Source organism: Sycon ciliatum, chromosome 6 (genome assembly GCF_964019385.1).
Source record: "Sycon ciliatum chromosome 6, ocSycCili1.1, whole genome shotgun sequence".
NCBI lineage: Eukaryota > Metazoa > Porifera > Calcarea > Leucosolenida > Sycettidae > Sycon > Sycon ciliatum.
In genome coordinates this window covers 16,980,205-16,986,202 of record NC_088648.1, presented here as the reverse complement: position 1 = coordinate 16,986,202, position 5,998 = coordinate 16,980,205, and positions in this window count along the sequence as shown.

The following is a 5,998-nucleotide window of genomic DNA, read 5'->3' as shown; positions in this document are numbered from 1 at the left end:
CTTGAGATATCCAGTGAAAAAAAAATTCACTTTCATGTGCCGATTTTTCAAAAAGTGAAGAAAATAGATCGCTTGGAACGAATTTATCACAGTTTGTCGTAGTTTATTGAGCTGAGGCAATGAAGAAGAGTGGTATCCAGACGCGGCGCTCCAAGCGTAGAGTTAGTGTTACTCCTGAGCACTACTCTTGTCCTAACCCTTTCCATTCGGATTGGGAAAGCCCTTCCTCGTCCGCCAAGGACACGATAACGAGAAGGGCTGTGCTGAACGTCCTCTCCAGTATTGCTCGACGTCCTGTTTCCTCGATCTGCAGAGGGTGCAGAGCTGTGGCCGACTGCAAGCCAGAAGTCGTCCAGCACGAGCTGTATGCACCACCAAGGACGTCCGCAGACTCGCTCAAGGTTCCATCTCCAAGTGAGGTACCTCACGGCCCCACCTAGCCCACTCCCAGAAAACAAACCTGTAGGGTGTGGGGACTGTGAGGCATTAGTAGTAGGGTGTGGGGACTGTGAGGAACTAAGGGATTTAGTGGAGAAGTTGCAGAAGGAGGTTGAGGGGTTATTGAAGTCAAGGGAATTTTTAGATGAGCTTCTTGCGACAGAGCATGGTAGGGTAAAGGTAGTTAATGAGATATGTAAGATAGAGAATAAGTTTCTGTTTGCGGAAACTCTAGACGCCATTAGCCACTCAAAGGAGAGTAGGAAAGTGGAGTCATTGCTGGGCATCCCCGCTGGGCGCATCACTTCCCGCTCCTATAATCCCGTAGTAGAGGCTTTTGTGTGTGGCATGACGGCGCCACTTTCAGTGCAGTCGTCCGCAGGGGCAGCAAAACGTAGCATGCGCCAAATGTAGCAATTCAGAGTGTGCAGTCACAAACATCAGGGCTGCTATCGCAGAAGCAGCGGTCTTTCTCGAGTGTCCCGGACTGAAGTTCTCCGTCTTCCGTCTTCCCCGACAGTGGGTGCAGGATCGCACTTGTAGCAGACAGTGGCTGGGTTAATGTAGGGCGGGTTAGGGCAACACGCTCAGTGCAGTTGGATTCTCCTCCTGTCCCTCCGGCAAATGTAGGATTGCTTGAGCCTGTCTTTGTGAACCCCAATTCACATGAGGCAGTGCGTGTTCTCCTGAGGGAAATTGGGACAAGTGCAGGTGTGAAACAATGTGTTGGTGAGCAGGGCTGTAGAGAGTGGCTTACCATTGTCTGTGATGGCCTTCCATATTCGCTGATGCGTACCACCATTGCTCAAAGTAGAGATGAGGCCAGGAAAGCAGCGTACCATGCCGCAGGCATTTTAGATGTAGGTAGCATGAGCAAGGAGTCGTTGGTGGGCTACTGTAGGCAGCACTCTTTGAATGTGTCTGGCAGCCTAGCATCATTGCGTAGCCGTGTAAGTACTCATGTACAGGGCAGGGTAGCGAGTGGAGGTTTGAATGTGCTGGGTAGCATCCCTGCAGGTGAGTTCGACTGGGTTGTGTCGCAAAGTGGAGGCCTTCACTGGGAGATGAACTTAATCTAGGCTATTGTCAAGACTCTTTGGCCTTTTGTGTACAGAGAGTTTTGTTTCAGTCAAGGCTACACTTCTTCTTCGCCGCATCAGCTGGACTGGGCCCACAAGGCCAAGGACCACCACCGCACTTATGATAAACTTAGTCGCTTCACAGATGGATGCATGGATGAGCTGCTACGCCACTATGTTGTGTCGTGTGCAAGTGATTGTGCCCCCACTGCCGGTGATTTTGTCATAAATGTTGAGCACCTTCGTTTATTATCTTCATCAACAATGATAAACTATGTTTTTTTTACTAAGAATCCCTCGTTTCAACTCCAAATGTGTGCCTTTGACGATATGGCATAATTATGGTATTCTCACATGCCACATTCTAGAACAAAATCAGAATATACATGGTGAATCAACTCGTAATAATATTTGTACATGATGGTGAATCAATTTTTACTGGTAAGAGTTTGGGCGTGCTATGCATGCGACTGGAGTAAAGCTAGGCTTAGTGCATGATAAGGTGGGAGTTGGTGAGGTGGGAGTTGGTGGTGTGGGAGTTGTAGGGGCAGGAGGTGGGGAATTCGATTTTTTAATTGCTGGAAAGAAGTCGTCTACCGGACTGCTGCTATAAAGGTGCTCAACACCTGATGGAGATATCACCAGAACTAGCACCTTGGCGTGTGTAGCTTCATGAAGCTCCATGCCCTGCGTCAACACAAAGATACAAACACAAGAAACTTATCAGGTGAAAGTCAGCAATGTACAAGGTAGAGGATAGAGGATACTTACCGCTCGAATCAATCAGCTCAGGCGCTTGACTTTGTCGGCGATAGCCAGTTATCTTTCTCTTACGAGTCGACGGGGATGAGGAGTTGAGTGACATTGTACAATCAAAAACGGAAGTAAAACAAATGCAGGACGAAAGGAAAGGAACGGAGATTTTTTGAAAAAAAGTTCATTTTCCCTTTTGTTATGACCACCGCGTGCTGTGAGACAGGGTCCAGCTCCGCCTTGGCGTTATATTTCTCCTTCTGACGTAATGTTTTCATCACGTGGGACCCGTACATACACATTGTCCTAACTAGGCGATTTCCAGGACTGATCCACAGTCTAACATAGGATGTACCCATCCACAGTCTAACATAGGATGTACCCATTCACACTCTAACATAGGATGTACCCATCCACACTCTAACATAGGATGTACCCATCCACACTCTAACATAGGATGTACCCATCCACACTCTAACATAGGATGTATCCATCCACACTCTAACATAGGATGTATCCATCCACACTCTAACATAGGATGTACCCATCCACAGTCTAACATAGGATGTACCCATTCACACTCTAACATAGGATGTACCCATCCACACTCTAACATAGGATGTACCCATCCACACTCTAACATAGGATGTATCCATCCACACTCTAACATAGGATGTACCCATCCACACTCTAACATAGGATGTACCCATCCACAGTCTAACATAGGATGTACCCATCCACAGTGTAACATAGGATGTACCCATCCACACTCTAACATAGGATGTACCCATCCACACTCTAACATAGGATGTATCCATCCACACTCTAACATAGGATGTACCCATCCACACTCTAACATAGGATGTACCCATCCACACTCTAACATAGGATGTATCCATCCACACTCTAACACAGGATGTATCCATCCACACTCTAACATAGGATGTACCCATCCACAGTCTAACATAGGATGTATCCATCCACACTCTAACATAGGATGTACCCATCCACAGTCTAACATAGGATGTACCCATCCACACTCTAACATAGGATGTATCCTCGCTGGGGATTGCGCATCCTGCCTATGAATAGATTGGCATATCAGCTGAAAATGCGTAGCCACTATTGCCTTTATAAAGTTCTGTTGACCTGGCTGCATGCACGGATGCAGCAGCGATGTGTTGCGGCCACATGACGTCATAGCACTGCCCCTGGGACTCACAACTTCAGTTCTTAGATCCTCTAGAAAGCTCCATTATAGAAATGTTCCAGTGGAATTAGTACCCTTAGGCGTTTCAAACTCTGCAGACCCTGATATCTCCAATTTTCCAACAGAGGTACCCTACATGGATCGCTTTGGCTTGCACCATGGTGTGTTTGGTTGACCAAATGTTACTAATGGAACTGTAAACCCCAAAGAGAAGCCAATCTTGAATTAGACCAGGCAGCCAATTCTATACATATACATCCCAGGAAAGGAGGATGAGAAAAAGTGAGATGCCGGAAAATTGATACAAGCTTCACCGATAGGTAATTCAGGTTGCCCCGACCACTGATGTGTCTGACTTCGCAGCTGGAATACCATGCCACAGGGACGTTGTTGGTCAAGGCCATTTTTTGGTTGGGGGCAGCTCAACAATAGGTTGCGTGAAGTACAATTCAAAATTTGGCTCATGATTTGTTTAAACAGTACATCTGAAGGACATATCAAACATACCTTGTTGAAAAGGGGTCTGTGATATCGACCGTGAAACACGATGCCTGTGAAGACCACGCTCCGGAAATTGACAGCTTCCGTGCGAATTCTACCTCTTGTCGTAGCCTCTTCTCTGTAAGACAACAGAGTGGAAAGGGATACAACAGAATGGACAGGGAGTCAGTAAAATGAACAGCGAGATATCAGAATGAACAGGGAGACAACATAATGGACAGGGAGATAACAGAATGGAGAGCCAGACAATGGAAAGTACAGGGACACAAGGAAGACATATTGATGATTATGACAACCCCTCCCCCCCCCGCTCTACCAACCCATCCACCCCACTGCTATCCCAGTCACAGAGGACAAATTGCATGCACAGTAAGTACTGCACACATTGATCATGCGCACTAATCTACAATCCCTGACTTGTTCAGCAACAAAGGTACAAACCTCCCCCTCCCATCCCATCCCCCTGTCACCCCCCCCCCCCTCTGCCACCCCACCCCCTCTGTCAACCCCAGCCCCCCCCCCTGCCACCCCCACCCCCTCTGCCATCCCCACACTCCAACCCTGCCGCATTTGATACAATTTTAAAAGATCAGGTTGCATTGACTCCTGGTGCTTGGAAGCTCAGGGCCCTACGCTTTGCTTTCTTGCCTTGATGACCTAGGCAAAAAAAGCATAGTAAATATTTCATTTCTCCTATTTTTACCAAGAGATAACCTGGAATTCGAACCTGCACTATCGCCCTGCATGCATCCCCCGATGCACTTCGCATACATACTAATTCTTCCAAGTTGCTTCAAGTTATGATCTTGCATTTGAAAGCCCTGTTTGTGGCCAGCTGTTTGTGGCCAGCTGTCTTTGATGGTACGGTACGGTACGGGACAGATACAGGATAGCGCCAGACGGAGGTCTGTCCGCCACAAACAAACACCAAATTAAAGCTGTGTGGACCCTGGCTAGTGCCAGACCCGTTACTGAAGTAACGTCTTCTGCATAGCTACGGGAATAAAATAGTATGGTTGAGTGAACTTGTTGGTGAAAGTCAATTTTTGGGCAAACTACTTCAATAATTCCTTGCGTCAAGCACCATTGCGGAATTGTCTAACGATTGTTTCAAGACAGTATACCTTGTTGAATAGGCGTCTGTGATATCGACCGTGAAATACGATGCCTGTGAAGACCACCTTCTGAACATTAACCGCTTTGGTTCGAATTCTACGTCTCGCCTTGGCGGCGTCTCTGTAAAACAACAGAATGAACAGGGATACAACAGAACGGAGAGCGATACAACAGAATGGACAGGGAGACAACATAATGGACAGGGAGACAACAGAATGAACAGGAAGGCAACAAAGACAGATTGATGACCATGCTATCATCACAGTAGGGGAACCAGAGGTCATGTTTGCTTTCTCAAGGTCTAAAAGGGGCCATCCGTAAACAGCGATATACTTTTCAAGACGCCGACGAAGTGTCAGACTGAAACCACAAGAAATTCAAGTAAGACATGAACACAAAGTTTATATCCGTATTAAATATTTGGGAACGGCAGTTCTCGACGTGAAAGAGATACGATGCAAAGAGAGCGATTGTTCATAACAAGCTGAGAGGAATCAACGGTCCCTCTGTGGGAACACAGTTGATGACAGCCATGACAAACGGACCGGCAATACCACTTCTCCGGTGACATAATGCGCCGCTTGACCTCTCTAGCTCTCAGCTTGAGAGTGATAGAGAGCAATGAAAGGGGAGCAGCGAGACCACTCAATGAATGAGTGAACACGCAGCTGTTTTGCCTGCACTGTGAAATGAAAGGATTCTGAATTCAAGTACTTGTTCAACCTGCGCAGAAGCCCAGATTTGAACATTGACGACCATGCATTCTTTAGAATTCTAGAGTCCGACTTCTCGTGGCTACGGGAAAATAAAAGTGACTTGCTAGTGCCTTTACTCCCTCTTTCACGAAATACTAGAGATTGGAGGAAATCAGGAAATCTTATAATTTTCCACGACTCCCTGG